Source organism: Mytilus trossulus, chromosome 5, assembly GCF_036588685.1.
Source record: "Mytilus trossulus isolate FHL-02 chromosome 5, PNRI_Mtr1.1.1.hap1, whole genome shotgun sequence".
NCBI lineage: Eukaryota > Metazoa > Mollusca > Bivalvia > Mytilida > Mytilidae > Mytilus > Mytilus trossulus.
In genome coordinates, this window is record NC_086377.1 from 17,362,214 (window position 1) to 17,381,304 (window position 19,091).

At 33.0% G+C, this 19,091-nt stretch overlaps 1 protein-coding gene across 1 annotated transcript in view; it reads left to right on the plus strand.

Moving 5' to 3' along the window:
- The window catches only part of LOC134719467 (von Willebrand factor A domain-containing protein 7-like), a 28,830-nt gene extending 11,962 nt beyond the window's left edge, over window positions 1–16,868 (plus strand). The window contains exons 12-15 of the mRNA XM_063582457.1: window positions 1,001–1,167; window positions 7,023–7,134; window positions 7,421–7,619; window positions 16,804–16,868. The gene's annotated coding sequence lies outside the window, so the exon portion shown is untranslated. The remainder of the gene's footprint in view (window positions 1–1,000; window positions 1,168–7,022; window positions 7,135–7,420; window positions 7,620–16,803) is intronic.
- The last annotated feature ends 2,223 nt before the right edge of the window (window positions 16,869–19,091 follow it).

Here is a 19,091-nt window from a genome sequence, read left to right on the forward strand (position 1 = left end):
AAGTAATAAGAAATATATCTAACAACTAGAACAATGTAAAAATTATGGTCTTTAGGAATATAAATATTTTATTAACAACAGTCTACCCAGTCGATGCATCGCTCTATTTTTGTATTTCATGTGATTCCCGTACTGTTTTTTGTTATTTTGATTTTTCTTTTCCTTATGCATGTAATCGTTTACGAGATTTGATAGTCGGTAAACCTCTGACGCTTAAATATATATATCAGTCGTTTCATATTTTACGGGCTCTAGAAACAGCATCACCGAAATGCGAATGTGATATATTTGTTGATGACATGTTTGCAGATAAAACCAACTTCCCCAACTATTTGTATCAATGAAACAAATTCAGCAAAAAAATAATTTGATATGAGCGTCACTGATGGGTATTATGTAGACGAAACGCGAGTCTGGAGTATTAAATTATAATCCTGGTACCTTTGATAACTATTTTCAATACTGGATCGATGACACTGCTGGTGAACTTTTCGTCCCCGAGGTTATCACCAGCCCAGTAGTCAGCACTTCGGTGCATCTCAATTATATGGTTATTTATACAAATTTCCTGTTACAGATCCTTGTTTTTTTCCAAAATCTAGGGATTTTCTTATCCCACAAATAGATTACCTTAGTCGTATTTGGCACAATATTTGAAAATTCAGGTCCTTAATGCTCTTCAACTTCGTACTTGTTTGGCTTTATAACTATTTTGATCCGAGCGTCACTGATAATTCTTATGAAGACTAAGTACGCGTTAAGCTTATTTCAATATTATCTTGGTACCTTAAGTAAGTTAACACATCTTTGAGTTTACATTGATTATATTGAGTAAAATATGACACTGCACACCCTGAAATAGCGTTTGTGTGGGGAAATAAAAACACTGCAAGAAGAGTCCAAAAAAATCACCGTTCATCTCCACGATGAAAAAACGTGGTAAAGAAGTGATATTCTACAATTAAGCTTTCATTAATCAGTATATGAATTTATTAAACAGGTAAGAAATACACTTACATAGTCACGATTGTAAATATTGGAAATGGCACATGTACTGAACTTTCAATTGTGGATGCGATTGGAAATGTGAACAGCAGCTACAAATCAACTGTGACATTTTCTGACATAGATCTAATGTGTTCTGCAGATATAGTTGTACCAGACATTGTAAGTAATGAACATTCTGTAAATTAATACATTTTTTTCAAAATTTAATTAAATGCGAGATCAATGTTTGCGACTAAAGGAAGATCTTCATACAAATATCTGTATCAAATACCATAATGCTAGTTCTTATTAATATGATTCTGACCTAGTCACATTTTTTGCTGTAATAAAACCTTAAACAAAATCTTAAATTACTTTATTATAACAGTATACCATTTCTACACAGCTTTTTTTCTATTTGTGTTGTTGATTAAAAAAACAGAAGATACGTGAAAGACATACTGGCCTTTTGAAATGGTTCAGTGTTTATATTTTTTACCTCAAAAGCATATGTATGTAAAATTATGTATGTGGTAGAGCGATAGGGTTTGGCTTGAATAAGCATATCGTCGAGCGTACGAAAATATTCAGATACTAGGAAATATTAATGAATTATCAAATACTTATGCTTCATAATTATGGCGGTGTGGTATGTTAGAAATGTATGATTATTGACTAAGATCAAGATGTAGTATATGATTAAATTGAATGATAAAAACAATGTAAAATGCATTAGTATTTTTTAATCTTAATCAAACTTTAGAGTGATGGTTTTACGTGAATGTGTTCTCCAATTTTGTTATGGCGTCATTTGTTGGCTTCTATTGTGAGATTTGAGAAAATGCAAATAAGTTTAAAGGTAGGAAAGCATATTTGTTTCGTTTCATTGTTATACCGCATAAATTTTTGCTATAGAGTCAAATTATCATAAAATTCATAAAAGATTAAACAAGTTTTTCTAGCGACATTTGTTATATATGTTCCGGACCATATGAGTACTAAGTCCATATGCGTATACTCATATGGTTCGATTGTACGCGTACGGTCGAATTATATGAGTATATACTCGTTTGGTTATTTACGGGTTAGACCATATGAGTATATACCCTTAAGAGCATGACCAGAGGCGTATGGTCCAAATACTCATATATGAGTACACAATGGTCGACAACGCTACGAGTGCTGTTAACTGTGTAAAATCAAGATTTCCAACTGCAAAAATAGGTCTCTGCACTATCATTCCTCGTAAAGGCAAAGGACAGAGCATACTCAAATTGAATGAAACAACACACTCTGTAAACAATTTTCTTGCTAAATTATGTAAAAAGGATAGTTCTGTATCTTTGATTGACACCTTCAATATATTTTGTCAAAATGGTAATGCTGTGAGGCCACTCTATGACATCAATGACCCAAGCGGGGTACATATCAGTGATAAAGGGGTAGATAAATATATTGTTGAATTGTCCTCATTTTTTGGTAATACTCATGTCGTTGAGGCAACCGTTCACACACCAGCTCTGCGAAAACGCAATCTGAGTTCAAATACTACCCCTTCATCTACTGAAAAGCAAGGTAAACATCATAAAAGTACCTAGGATGGACTCCGTAGCAGGAGTGATCTGTTGAGAACAGAGAATAAATGTTCTTCAAATAATACTCTGAAATGTATTTGCCTAAATGTATGTGGGTTGAGATCGAAGCTTAAGTCTCCTGAATTTCAGGAACTGATGCTGATGTATGATATACTTATATTTTTGGAATCAAAGACTGATGAATTTGACATTCTAGGGATGCCTGATGGGTATAAGTATTTTGCTAAGCATAGAACAAAATTTAAAAAGAAGTCGGGTGGTATAATTATTTGTTTTAAGAGTAATTTCGAAAATGTTTTGAAATTTCCAAAATCTAATTCTGAATTTGTACAGTGGGTAGTATTAGAAAAGGGGTTAGTTGATTTTGATAAAAACTTGTTAATGGGATGTATGTATCTTCCACCTGAAAATACTAAGTATACAAGCAATGAGGCGTTCACAGAGGTTGAAATTGAAATGATAGAACTTGCTTATTGGTGATTTGAATGCCAAAACCAAATTGTTAGATGATGTTGTCGTCCCTGATGACAGTCTTTTTGATATACTTTTTGATATACTGGATGATTTTGAAGATGACAGTTTTGTGTCATATTTGTACGATTATCAAAATTTATGTGACAGCAATGTGACAGCAATGTATCATTAAAGCGATGTTCAGAAGATAGCAGTGTGCCCAATAACTATGGGTACAAATTTATAGATTTTTGTAAACGTAACAATTTGTATATTGGTAACAGTAGGTTACCAGGTAATGACCATATGATAGGTTTGACTACATGTAATAGTGTATCTCTTATTGATTATTTATTACTGTCATCCAGTGTATTTCCATTGATAAAAGAATTCAATGTTCTCGAATTCAACCCACTTTTTTCTGACGTTCATTGTGGTCTTTGTTTTTGTTTTTTCATGCTTCAGTGAACATTTTTACTACACATTCCGATGATAATTGTAGTAGTCAGCGTGGTCATGCACGATGGGTCCCAGACAAGGAAAACCGGTTTATTGAGACACTCGTTAGTGACGTTACTAAATTTGACGAGATATCACTGCTTTTGTCGGAGGACAGTAGTACTGATCCAAAAGAACGAATCAACACCGCCGTTGATAAAATATGTGATCTTTTTAAAAGCACCGCTAATCGTGTATTTAAACCAAAGGGAAGATTCTATCCACCTGGTACTTCTAACCAACTTTGGTTTAATAAACAATGCAGAGATAAGCGAAAGGGTTTCCATAAAGCGAAAAACCGTTACAGTTTAAATAAGAATAAAGAGAACCGAGATGAGATGAAAAAGTCCGGGAAAGTTTATAGAACCGAAATGAATAAAAGTTTTGAGAGTTTTCAACATGCACTAGAATCTGACATGCGCAAACTTTCGAAAAAAGATTCTGGTAAATTTTGGAAAATCTTCAAAAGATTTGATAGAGGGGGGTCTGATAAAGATATTAAAATTACTATTGATCAATTATATGAGTATTTTAAGTCATTAAATAAGAGCGATGTTCCAGATGATGATATTGATTTTGAGGATTTAGCTAAAAGTATAAAAGATCAGGGTTTTATTGAAATTATAGATCAGGAAATCACACAGGACGAAATACTGTCAGCTGTTAAAAAGTTATGTAATGGGAAAGCCCCAGGGGAAGATGAGATTGTCAACGAATTTATAAAAAGCACGGTGAATCAATTTTTGCCTATTTACACTAAGTTATTTAATTTAGTGTTTGATTCTGGAATCGTTCCAAATTCAATGATAATAAGGGGGATCCAAACAATTTGGATAATTACAGAGCTATTTGTCTTACATCGAATTTAGGAAAAGTGTTCACCTCTATACTTAATTCAAGACTTAATGCTCTGTCAGACGAGATCGGGATTATAACTGATGCCCAGGGTGGTTTTCGTAAGGGATATTCTGTCCAAGATAGTATGTTTATCATGCATGCTTTAATTTCATTATATTTGAGTTCGGGAAAGAAATTATTTTGCGCTTTTGTAGATTTTAGAAAAGCGTTTGACACAGTGTGGAGGGTGGGACTATGGCAAAAACTATTAAAATATAATATTGGTGGGAAAATGTTTAAAGTTATATTGAGCATGTATACAGATATTAAGTCTTGTGTTAAAAATGGAGAACTGAAAACAGATTTTTTCCCGTGTGAGGTAGGTGTAAGACAGGGAGAAAAAATGTCACCTTTTCTCTTTGCCTTATACCTTAATGACTTGGAGGAATATCTGGATGAAAACTCTGTGGATGGTCTAAAATTTATTAATGGAAAATTTACAGAGAATCTTGATTTGTATATCAAGTTATTTATTCTTCTGTACGCCGATGACACAATCATTTTTGCGGAATCGGCAGAAGGGTTACAAAAGGCTCTGGATGTTTTTGAGCAATATTGTTTTGAGTGGAAACTCACTGTTAATGTTACAAAAACAAAGATTGTAATTTTTTCAAAGAGAAAGTATAATAAGAATGTTACTTTTAAACTATGTAATGAAATTATTGAAATTAAAGATTCATATGTTTATCTTGGTCTGCTGTTTAATTACAACGGAAATTTCTTTCAAGCTCGTAAAAAATTGGTAGACCAAGCTCAAAAAGCACTTTATGCTCTTTACAAGAAGATACAAAATATCTCACTTCCGATTGATCTACAGCTAAAATTATTTGATGCTTTGGTGGTTCCTATTTTGACCTATTCCTCTGAAATATGGGGGTTTGAAAATAAAAATAATACTGAAAAGTTACATCTACAGTTTTGTAAGCGCACTTTGGGTGTGCGATCATCTACGCCAAATTTTATGGTATATGGGGAACTTGGAAGATTTCCGCTTGAACTGCAGATCAAGTTAAAAATGGTATGTTTTTGGCACAAGCTAGCAACAAATGATAAAAAACTATCGGGTAAACTTTATAAGTTACTTTGGTACATGCATGAGCATGAAGGTTGTAATTTTAAGTGGTTTAACTATGTAAAATCTGTGTTTAATGATTGTGGCTTTTGTGAACTATATAATTTTCCGGAGCAAGTTGATTATAATTATATTAAAATTAATGTAAGGCAGCGTCTCCAGGACCAGTTTATTCAAAAATGGTTCTCAGATATAAACAATTCATCAAGGGGAGAATTTTATCTTCACTTTAAAGAAGAGTTTTGCTTGGAACCATATCTGTTAAAATTAAGGCGGGGTCATAGGGTAAACATATGTAAATTAAGGGTATGTAATACAAAGTTTCCCATCGAAACAGGAAGATGGATAAATGTACCACGAAATGAGAGGATTTGTCCACTTTGTAAAGCTGGTCTTGGAGATGTATACCACTATATATGTAAATGTACCAACTATGAAGTTAAGGATTTAAGGGGGAAGTTCATACCTCCATATTATTTAAAATATCCAAATGAAAAAAAAGTACTTGGCATGCTTAAATATAGTAATAGTAATGTGCTGTCTAAGCTGTCAATTTTTATTCAAAAGGTAGAAAAGATGCTTGTCTAATTTAAAACTGTAATAAACACAAACTTATTTTTGAAGATGTATAATTTAAAAATGTATTATGTTTGTATGATGAACTATGTTGTAATTAATATTGTGTATATAAATATGCTCCTGTTACGCAGTCTTCTGCGGCTGAGTTTTCTCCAATAAACTAAACTAAACAAAAAAAGATGGTGAAACATTTAGTAAAATACAAACACTAACAAACACAAATACTGCGCAGGGAACTTAGAAATGAGCACAAACTAGAATGAACTCAATTGTTTTGAAGTGGTCAACCGTTCTTGCATCTCTAGTAAAACAAGTTTAGCTAATCTTGTGATTATGTATTAACGAATCAAACCTAGTATTGAGGGGCCGTACAACAGCAGCGAATTGACAAATGCATCTTTTAAAATTGTAATTAAAATTGGTACATTGCCTAACTAATTACAGGAAAAATTAACACAAACCCTTTTTAAAAAAAAATGGTTGATCCTAGGTGCTTCGGAAGTTAAACAGTTTCAACTATCGATAACGGTCAAGTAATTCATTGCAAACTAATAATACAGTGATATGTCTTCTTCGATAATATCGTCATCGAACACAAGAGAAATTAATAAATGTCTTTGTAGCAAGGTATCAGTACGTGTTAAGGTAATGGGATGTTCATGACATTGGCAGGACTTTTGCATTTGATTGTTTGATTCGGTTGTATGATACCTCAATACTATGTTCGTTTATGTGTATACATCATATTCTATTTTCGATATTTCGAAAATTGTATTCAAGTCCTATAAATATAGATAATAAAAGTTTACCAAAGTTAAAAATATCTTAATTTGTTCAGAAGGCTCATTTGTTAATAAAAAAAACAACCTGCGATAATCACTCGACACATATGTATTTCTATTGCATATATTATTTCATGCAGATTTTTTTTATTTATTTAGACATTTCAAGTAAAAGTTAGTGCTATAGATGAGTCCAATGCTATAATTATTAGGACTTTACCATTTGTCGTTAAACCCACTGGCGTTGAGCTGACAATTACATCATATAGAGGTATATTGATACGATATGTTATTATTAAATAACTGATGTGAATTTTGCAAGTATCTTTCATGTCATTAGTGTTGGAATATTTAAATAATTTTTCAAACTACAATTGTCTACTCAAGGAAAATGGAATAAGTCACAACTTAATAAAATATTTTAGTTAATATGTTCTACGACTTTTGTACATATTTGGCTATCGAACTGCTTTGATGAATATCGTTAAAATACATACTAACATACTCATTAAAATTTTTAATATGTTTTATTTTGTTTTGCGTGATTTTTCATATAGATGACATTCCACTTGACAAGGAAAACAAAGTCTCATACAGTATTATAAATACAGGGTCGAAAAAAGAGATGTACAATGTTCGTTTCCATGACGACAAATCCTTTGCTCTTGGACCTCGCACTCATTATCATAATCTGAATTCTGGAGATAAAGCTAATGGAAGTTTTATACTGTTTCCGAAAAACGATGTCGGAGTACTGTAAGTGAATATCTAGTGATGCATTTGAACAAACATCTTGTATGCGAGGGCCTGGACAAATTTCTATTTTATGATATATTTATTTCAAATGTTTTAACATATAATATCAAACAACAGTTTCTTGTGAAAAATAATTGTTTATTCTTCTTGAAAAAAAACCAATCATTCGTTATTCAAAAACAATATGGTGGACAGTATATTCAGTAAAAAATGTTAACAATCTGTAATACGTAACCAATCCTAAGCTTAACTTTTCTGCTTATAAATATTTTTAATATAAAATGGAGAAATTGTTAAAAAAAAAATGACAGGGAAATTGTACCTGCCCCAACTCCATGGCTATATTTTTTTTATTTTTTTTTATTTGTTTGATAATTACATTATTTTTATAATTAGTATAGAGTATAATAAGAAAAAAAATTAACGTTTTAATCTGTTTTTTATATAAAATGCAAAAATGTATTTCATACTATTAACTTCAATGGAGCAATTTAAAATTATTGTATTTATTGACTATTAAAATAAAGGTTTGCTCTGGTTTTGTTGGTTCGAAAGAAAATACATCCTTCTTATCCCCCTTACAAATAGTCACCCCACGGGCTGCTAAAGGATGTACTAAGGTGAGGTTTTGGAATTTGTGTCAAAGGTTCGGACTCCTTGGTGTTTTTTCATACAATACAATGTAAAATAGTTTGCCCCATAACACCATTTTTTTTTTTATATAAGACTTAATAGCTCATGAAAGGTCATTTACCAAAATTTTAGAAGATTTTTGATTTTCTTTCTTTTGTGTTGAGACCAAATAATACTCATGCAAATATAAGGTAAAAGTTCGAGTCGGTCTTTTCCTTCAATATTTTAAATCTCAAATATCTCGAAAAGGAGGTCCATGATCTATCAATATTTTACCTAATTTTATCCTTCATTGATGCTCTAACAGCTTTTAGTATTAATTCTGACTTCTTAATTTATTAATTTTCACCTAACCTCACTTAAGTACATCCTTTAGGAAAGCATATTTATAATATAAGTATATCAAACTGTTATGTATTGGGACCAAAGTAATCGACCGAAATGTTGTATAAAAAACAAATCTACAGGATCACGACCTTTATATTCGTATACATAACTATGTATTACTTGTATCGACGTAACAAGTAACCAAAAAACTATTGCTAGAATTATTTTATGTGTAGTTATTTTAATTCATTTCGATGTTTTCGATCTTTAATGACAGTATGTGGGAATTTTGAAAGTTGAAAAAGTAACAGTTGCCTCTCCTTTTTCAATTTCGAAAGCTGTCAATAAACGGAGAAAAGAGAAATATCTACGAACATATATGAGACAATATCTGAAAAAGTCTACTTTTTGGCAATAAGAAAAAATCCAAAGAAATATCTTTAAACCCGGTATTTTAATAGCACAAATCGAAGAACACACATTTGGGATATAGGAACTGTTGTCTGTAATTCAAACAATTGTTTAATAAGGAAACAATGGCAATTTTAAAAATGGTACAAAAAAAATCCAGTTCTTTCCTGTTACCAAAGGGAATCAATTTTAAAAAGTTTCTAATGGGAAAAAGGAATAAGTTTAAGACATTATATTTGGTTTACTAGTATATCCTGCAATAGTTTATCAAATGCCAATTATTAATTTTAACATTTGCAATACAAAAGGTTTAGAAATATACTTATATATAGTTCGGTATGTCGGTAACATGAAAGAATCTTGAGTAACAGGACAGCGGTAACAGGACAGAGTTGGTAACAGAAAGGATTATTCTGCTTTATTTTAAAGTTTAAGAAAAATACATCATTTTAGATTGGTCACAATTGGAAGATAACAGCAAACAATGTCATTTAGTCTTTGAAACTGTATTTGCAAGATGAAAAATCTGCCTAGGTAATGAAAAATTCTAAAATAAATTCCTTTCTGTTACTATCTACTATACTTAAATTGCACAATTTTCTCTGCTGTTATCAAAAGCAAAAAACCTATTTTTGTATTCAATAAAGTGTATATTATTTTGAAATTTATTTGATATGGTGGTGATAACTTATATTAAATGAAATGGTTGACATATAGTAGATTAATTCTTCGATTCTTCAGTGAAAATGTCTTGAATATCCTTCCTGTTACTAATGATGGTTATGCTGTTACTTTTTATTAGGTAACATGACAGAACGTAACAGAAAGGAATTACGCGATAGTTTTTGTCCTTTTTATCACATTAAATGTAAGTGTATTTCCTGTGTCCTATAACTTTTTAAAAGATGATATAAAAACACACTTAATATTGTCGTGCACACTTAAAAATATTCTCAGAAAGTGGAAGAAAAGGCTATAACAGGATGGAACACCAATAAGTATTTTTCTATAAATTTTTACCTTGGATGGGCTTGAATGTTCAAACCTTGCCGCCTTTTCAACTATTTTTTTGTACTAATGCATTCACAATACATAATGGGAAAATAACTATTGGTCTTGTAAACGTTTCCACAGGTAAAAAAAACTCAGTGGTAACAGGAGGGAAATCGCCTCTGGGGACAAAATTTGTTTGTCTTAAAATTTGCTAAATTTTATTACATGCTATATAGTTATAATATAAAATGACAAATTAACGGCAATTTTATTATATAATTTATCATATATGTGAGAATCGGACGCCTGTTTAATTAATTTGGATATTATTTGAATGATTTAGTTTTCTAAAAAACACAGGGGACAACATGATTTTAGGGGGGGGGGTGAACATTTAAATTACAATATTTTATTGGAAGAAATTTGAGAATGAGTGTTAAATTGCCAAGAGTTGGTGCATTATATAATTTAGTTTATACTGACACTTGAAATTTTCAAAAAAGATGGTTGAATAAAAAAATAATTGCTGGTGAAGTGGGGGACATGGAAAATCGAAAAAAAACAAAAGGGAAGTACTGACTTCCTGCGAAATAATGTTTATAAACTTCGTCTCACCTCAGGTGAACTCATACAAGACAATTCAACAAAACAATTGCTTTTAAAAATCTCAGAATTTTAGAATATTGCAATATTTGTAATGGATTATTCCTTTATAGAATTTTTAGAATGTAAAAATATTTCTTTATACTTACAAAGAACAAAAAGAAAGATGGCGACGTGTTGTGGTCGTCCTCCGGACAGTGGTCAGAATTCCAATTATAATGACGATTCCATAAGTCCAACCTTTACAGAATTAGTGTCCGTAAGACTTAATAGCAATTTAGAAGGTAAAACAAACGGAACATTACAAAAAACTGATACAATTGAGGTATTGAACTCATCTCAATGTGAACAATGGTTCGAGTCCCAAAATGTAAACAATGACATTAGCCTGTCCAATTCGCACGATAATATAACATTCAGTCAAGACTCATACATTCCATCGCAACAAACTATAATGTACTTAGATAAGGTTTTAGATGGCCTTCCCAGAGAAAAATACATTGACATGATTGTGCATACTTTAAAAGGCAACGAATCATTAGTAACATGGTACCGAAATATTCTGCTATCACGGGCGGGCGAGATAGACGGGTGCCCAAAAGGAAAACTTTGCAATAGAAAAACCACAAATAAATCTAGTAGCATACAAAAATACGCCAAGGATTGTTATATTCTACAAATGTTTACTGAAGGCGACGCCTCTGAGATTGACTCTGTTTTCAGTAGGTCGGTTAATTCAACAAGTGACAATTTGCATAATGATACCATTTGTGAACAAAACCCCGTTAACCAGGTTGATATTAACAGTACATTGCAGTTGCTAATTGAAAGAGTAAATGGGTTAGAAAATATTTTAAAAAGTAAAGACGGGATTGAAAAGAAATTAAAAGCAAAAATTGAAAAACTTGAAAATGTTATCGACGACAACAAACGTCAATTTGAGTTACTAAAAGCTGAAATTACTCCAAAAATAGTGAAATTTGAATCGGAAATCAAGACCATGAGTTGGTTAGCATCTGACGTGGGCGAGTTCAATTTTATTGCACATAGTAGTAAAATGAAAGAAATCCAATCGGAAATCAAACAAAATCGTACTGCAATTACGTCTTTACAAAAAACATTCAGAAAAAATCAACCCGTAGTGAACCCCAAATTACTAGTAAATAAACAACCGTCAACAATAGGTACGAGTGAACACATGTCTACACCTATGCGTCCCGTTAATACGAATAAATCCACTGTGTCAAATGTGTCAATCGATTCATTGATTACAACCGAAATTGATCGTATGATGTATCCGATCGACCGCCAACAATCCGATCCTATAATACCTGGCTCTTACGACTCTGTAGATTTTCTTGAACATTGCGGTAAACGCCCAACAGAAATCATTGAAACGGAGAAAAATACTGATTTAATTACGCCATCGTGCGGAAAGGAAATTTCAATAGCAACGAACAATAACATGATAAAATGCGATTCATATAGAGACAAACTTTTAGAAGGCATAAACGAAAAACCTGACTGCGTAGTTACTAAATTGGCAAAACCATTAGCACCCGCTTTTCAAATTCCCGTACGTATAAATGGGAGTCATAATGTTCCCAAACCAGCAAATGAGACCTTTACCGGTGTAAGCCAAAAACGGACGTCCAGATTTTACATTACAAACATAGATCCTTCCTCGAGTAAGGAGGGCCTATTGAGTTATGCGAAACGTCATTCTATTCAAACCACGCAAAGGAAGAATTTCCGGTAGAATAAACGTTACGATGAAATCCAAAGCAATACTCCAAAACAGTGAGTTTTGGCCTAACAACATTATCTGTCGACCTTGGTTTAATAATCGTGCATGGAACGATCGCATTAACAATGAGAACTCAACGGAGACACATCACTATCAAGATGGCTCTTAGTTACATTCATCATGTACCTTTTGGATATTTAATAACTATATTAATGCTTTCTCTAGTGACTTGGAATGTACGTGGTATCATGTCATCATCAGTCTGCTTATCTGAACTCTTTAAGTATACGAATTGTGACGTTGCCATATTATCGGAGCATAAGTTATTTAACCACTCTTTGCAATTTCTTAACACACTAGATAACAATTACCATAGTTTAGGTATAGCGGATACAAGTGTTAATATTGAAACCAGTAAATGTGGAAAAGGTGGCGTTGCAATTATGTACAAGAAAACATTGAAGTTCAACATAAAACCAATAAACTGTCCCGTCTCCGAAAGAATACTAGGAATTGAAATACAGTGTAACGATAACTACTCCATATTTGTTTTCTCGATATACTTACCCGCAGACAGTTATATTCAGAATTATAAATATGAAATGAACATTGTTGAAGATTATGTCAGCAACTTTTCAAAATTTGGTCCCGTAATTGTAGCCGGTGATTTCAACACTAGTTGCAGAGTAACCGACCTTGATCGAACCAATGTGAATAAATCAATCGTATTTTCAGATTTCATTTTAAGGAATAACATTATCCCGATTAATGCAAGCACGCTTTGTGACGCTTCATCATTTACGTACATCCCAACTCGAACTTTGCTGGATTATTTTTTGGTTAGCGAGGAATTAGCTACTGACGTAATTTCCTGTGAAAATATTCCCGAAGGAACATTAAGTCTTACTTCGGATCACCTACCTGTTTTCTTACAACTGAGTATACCGTATGTTTGCAATTCAACAAACGGTTGCAATAATGTTTGGCCGTCGTGGCGCAAAGCATCGGAAAGCAGTCTTGGTGCATACAACGAACTTACCAATAAAATAGCAGACGAGCTCTTGGACTTGCCGCTGTGTAATTTGTCCGATTTAAATACACTAGCAAACAAACTTACCGATAAATTGAAAGACTGTGCAAACGAAACAATACCGTCGGGAAGCTTTAATCCCAAAACTAAGCCGTATTGGTCAGATAAAGTAAAACAAGCACATACAGCTGAACGTTTCGCTCGCTGGAAATGGATTAACCAAGGCAGACCCCGAGGGGCGAACTTTCCTTCTTACGTCGAATACAAATCTGCGAAAAACGAATTCCGGAATCGTCAACGTTATGCCTATAATGCCTACATGGACAATACTTACCGTGAAATCGACGAAGCAGCTGAGTGTGATATAGGACTCTTTTGGCGCTTAATATCACGTCAGAAAAACCGTCAAACCAACCAAATTTCAGAAATACTACATCACAACCGAAAATGTAAATCTCCTGAAGATATTTCAAATGCTTTTGCTGACTTTTATGCAGACGTTTATACACCAACCGAAAACGCAAAATTTGACAGTGATTTTAAGGCTCATGTGACTGAGTTCGTAGATCGCACACTCGAGTCATGTGCATCAAATAATGGCCTCCTCCCAGGAGGTGATATAACCTTATACGAAATCGAAACAGTGGTTAGAAACCTCAAGCTACGAAAGGCACCTGGATATGACAAGCAGCAAAACGAACATGTGAGATACAGCGGCAGTAAACTACATACAGTCATTCTCCGTATTTTTAATGCAGTGATTAGTTTTGGCCGTATTCCGTTGTGTTGGAAACATGGCTTATTGATTCCATTGTTTAAAGGTAATGGAAAGTCCAAACAAGCGCCCGAAAACTACCGTCCCATATCGCTATTGCCAATAATGTATAAGCTGTTCGAAACTATATTAAAGAAGCGACTAATAACCTCTTTGCAAAATGATTTGTTCCCAAATTCACAACAACAAGGTTTTCTTAATGGACTTAGCTGTATCACTGCCTCCTTCAACTTCCAAGAAACTATATATTACCTTTTAGAATTAGGATGCAGATTGTACGTTGCGTTTTTGGACAGTTCCCGTGCGTTTGATACGGTGTGGCATAGCGGCCTAATTTATAAATTGTACCAACTTGGGATAAATAGTAAAGCTTTAAAAGTTATTTCTGATTGCTATAGTGATATAACAAGTGCCGTTTAGGGAGCTACCATTTGATTTTTATGGGGGGGCTAGGATGAAATTTGAAAAAAATAGGCAGGACAGGAGTTTTGAGTAAAAAAAAAGGCAGGATGAGCATCTTGGCAAAAAAAAAAGCAGGATGACAATTTGGGTAAAAAAAGTCAGGATAAACTAGTAAAAAAAAAGGCAGGACCGAATAGAGTAAAAAATAAAAAGGCAGGACAGAGATTACAACTAAAAAAAAAAGCAGGACAAAATTTTTCATCCTACCCCCCCCCCCCCATGAAAATCAAATGGTAGCTCCCTTACGTCAATGAACACGTATCAGTACCCTTCAAAGTCCGACAGGGCGTCAGACAAGGCGGTGTACTATCGACCATCCTTTACTTGGTGTACATTAATGACCTTTTAAATGCATTAGAATTAGTTGGAACCGCAAATATTTCAAATATTCGTACAAGTAATCCATCATTTGCTGACGATGTTGTTTGTATTGGTACTTCGCCACAAAGACTCCAAAATATGTTGAATTGTGCCTACGATTATTCACTTAAATGGAGATTTGTGTTCAATCCTCTGAAATCTGTTATCTTAGGCTACAGAACTGAACTAGATCTTGTATTCAATCTAGGTGATAACAGTGTTAGCATTTCAACTGAGACCAAGCATCTTGGAATATTAAGGACGGTTGACTTATCACCGAGCACAGATATTCAGCATTCATGTAGGAAGGGTCGCAATGCTTATTTTGCTATAGCCAATACTGGATCTTGTTTGTTAAATCCGTTAACTGTATGTGGCCTCTACAACAAAATTGTTATACCAGCGGTACTTTACGGATGTGAGCTATGGAACGGGATAAAATCAAAAGACACAAGGTGTCTTGAAACTTTCCAACATTTCATTGTTAAACATTTCCAAGGCTTTCCGAAACGAACACGGTCAGATATGTGTGAATCTATGACCAACCTAGAGAGACTACCTATACTAGTAGAAAAACGGAAATTGATGTTCCTGTATAAACTTTGTGAAATGAAGGCCCAATCACTTACCAAACAGATTTTCATTTATAGACTTTATCAATATTTCGGAGATACCAGTAGGAAACAACATGGATTCATCCCAGATGTAATTAACATTTTATCAAAATATTCACTTTTGAACTTTTTGAATAGCTATATGTTTACCGGCTGTTTCCCAACTAAATACCAGTAGAAAAACATTGTCAATAGTGTGATTAACCTGGAGGAGAAACATCAAAAGGAAGAGCGAATGCGTACTGACAACGATTTTACACGATTTCTAAGATTGTCTGAGAACAATGGCTATGATTTGATATGGCGATATGCAAAATATACTGGCCGACTTCGAATTGCTAAACATGTAGCTAAACTTTGGTCTACTCCTCCGACAAGCGGAAACTGCAACTTGTGTGGACACTTTATTCAAGATACACTTTGCCATCAAATTAAAATGTGCACAGAACTTCAAACACAAAGACACTTGCTCTATAAAAGATTATCAGAAATTACTAGTGACAATTTCTTATACACACTGCTTTCAAAATCAGACGAGTACATGTCCTGTTTTCTGCTTGGCAATCACGAAGCTCTCTTGGACTTTTTATCACCAGAGCATTGTTTAGACGTCCTGAACGAAGGCTTTTCCTTTCTTAAATACTGTAGACTGTAAATACTTTTGATTTCAAAATATTTAGTGACATTAATGCTATTATCTAATTTCAAAACTTTGTAATTGTACATAATTCATATGCATTTTGTTAATCTCCTTTTGGAGGAAATAAAGTATGATGATGATGATGGATATTATTTGAATGATTTAGTTTTCTAAAAAACACAGGGGACAACATGATTTTAGGGGGGGGGGGGGGGGGGGGTGAACATTTAAATTACAATATTTTATTGGAAGAAATTTGAGAATGAGTGTTAAATTGCCAAGAGTTGGTGCATTATATAATTTAGTTTATACTGACACTTGAAATTTTCAAAAAAGATGGTTGAATAAAAAAATAATTGCTGGTGAAGTGGGGGACATGGAAAATCGAAAAAAAACAAAAGGGAAGTACTGACTTCGTGCGAAATAATGTTTATAAACTTCGTCTCACCTCAGGTGAACTCATACAAGACAATTCAACAAAACATTTGCTTTTAAAAATCTCAGAATTTTAGAATATTGCAATATTTGTAATGGATTATTCCTTTATAGAATTTTTAGAATGTAAAAATATTTCTTTATACTTACAAAGAACATATAGTGTAATAGCAGAACTGAATTCAACATTGGCAAGACAACAAACCATAACAAAGCGGGTATCGGTAAGTTAAAACAAACATTCATGCAGTCTCGATTTGCAATGAAACTTATTTAAATTGCATTACATGTTTGCCAATATCGTAGAAGAAATGGCCGCAATAAATTTGTTATCTACAATAATAACAGAACTATTAAAATGGTCATTAAAAATAGGAATAAAAAACTCATAAAGTCGGTTCATATTAATTCGGTTGCTTCCTTTTTTATTAGTAATACTAGTATATGATTTTATTATTGTAATATATATGTATGGTACGCTCAAACATTGTTTCTTATGGGCATGACAAAAATAATCGACGGGAATGGGAACAATTTACACAGTATATGGTGACAGATTGATTTGAGATTTTCCCTTCTAAGTTACCAAGTCTGGCCGTGTCGACACTTACTATTGGAGGTATAAACAACAAACGAAACAAATGAAAACAAAACACATGAAAAGAATATAATTTAGATACATAATCACCACTTCGGATAACACACAAGAAGGGTGACAAAAACAATCGGTAGTATTTATAGAAACACAATTTTAACTATACAGGTCCTTTTTAACAGAGGAGAAACATAATTTTCAGTAATGAAGTATCATGTCGGAAGTCTGTTTAGGGTGCATGCATTTCCATCATGCTTTTATTTTAAATTTTTGTGTTTTAATATAGAAAATATATAAGGATTGCGCTTTTTACATGCCTTATCAGGGTTAAAAGTTATGACAAATAAAATCTACCAGTTGTTTTCTGAATTTATTGTGGTCTTCCATTAATTCTTTTTTAGGTGACGAAAACTGAAAGACCAATCTGTGAAGTTCTGTCGGTGTTTGGGAAATGCGAGTTTCCTTCACTTAACACTGCAAATTGTTCAAAATTCAATTGGTCTGCTGAAAGTAACCTACATTTCCGAGAAACACAAATTGAAAGCATATCGTCATCTGCAGGTTCAGCTGTTCATTTAGTATATCAGGATTTAACAGACATCACAAAAGGGCCCGTCAAAGTCGGTATAAGGTACATACTTTTATTCTGGAACTGTCAGTTATTTTGTCTTACATATGTTTTCCTTCATGTCATCATGTTATACGTGATTTAAATGTATGACATCTTTTTGAAGAGGCTTACTTGGTGTAAAGTGACAAGTACATATGGCAGAAACAGGAAACAATAAACTTAAAAATACGTTGAATATTCATCTAGAGTTCTTGAAGTGACAGTACGTGATATTCAACAGTATACTTTTACATTAAATTTTGTTTCATCCATTTTGATTTGATTGAAAATTTCCAAAGGCGAAACAGTATTAAAGATGAGGTTTCGAACGAAAATGTAATGGTGAACGTACACGGAGGTAGATTTCCAAAACAATTAACTTGTTTTATTTTAATGGCCTTGGAACTTTTAGACACGATTGTACTTTGTGAAGTGGATGTGTCAACATTATCGAAATGTATTTTAATGTGTTATGATTATTTGACGTATAATTGTATTTTAGTGGTGTATGTTGTACTCCATACGTTACAATTGATGCTATTGATGTTGATGGATTCCTTGCACAATGTATACTAGATTTATCTGACGGACTGCAATTTGAATCTGCTGATCCAGTTGAGGATGTCATTTCGATTCCATCTGCGCCTGTAAGTAGCAAACATAAGTTCAAATCAATTAACCAAAGTTGAACATCGGCTAGTTATTGTTTTTTTCTCAATAAAAGGTTCCTCATCCTACACCAAATATATACCCTATTGAAAGGTGGACAAAAACAAATTTAAAGAAGTCATAGTTGAACAAAATAATCGTTTTTCTGAAGATTGAACTTATTTCAATTCTATAGCTCAACTTTTATTTTTAACTTTTAAGAAGATCAATCTTAGGATTGCGCATATGCAATATTAGTCCTATGGATAAGGTGTGGTGCTATTTTTTTATATCAAAGCCAAATAGTTCATTTGCTTGAGTACCCAAATCGATGATTTATTTGAAATGATTTTTCTCAGAAACTATATAGATATATACAAGTCTTAATTGAAAACTACGATCAAACCTATGATTCCGCTGGATAAAAACCGCAATTTTAATACGTGTGCATGTAAAACGAATGTCGTTGTAGAAATGTCTATAAATACAGCACAAACAACATTTTCCAAAAGACAAAAAAAGTGAAAAAGTATATTTAAACAAAACGCATTTGACTAAAAGGTCGAACAACTGGCGTTCTTTAACCCTG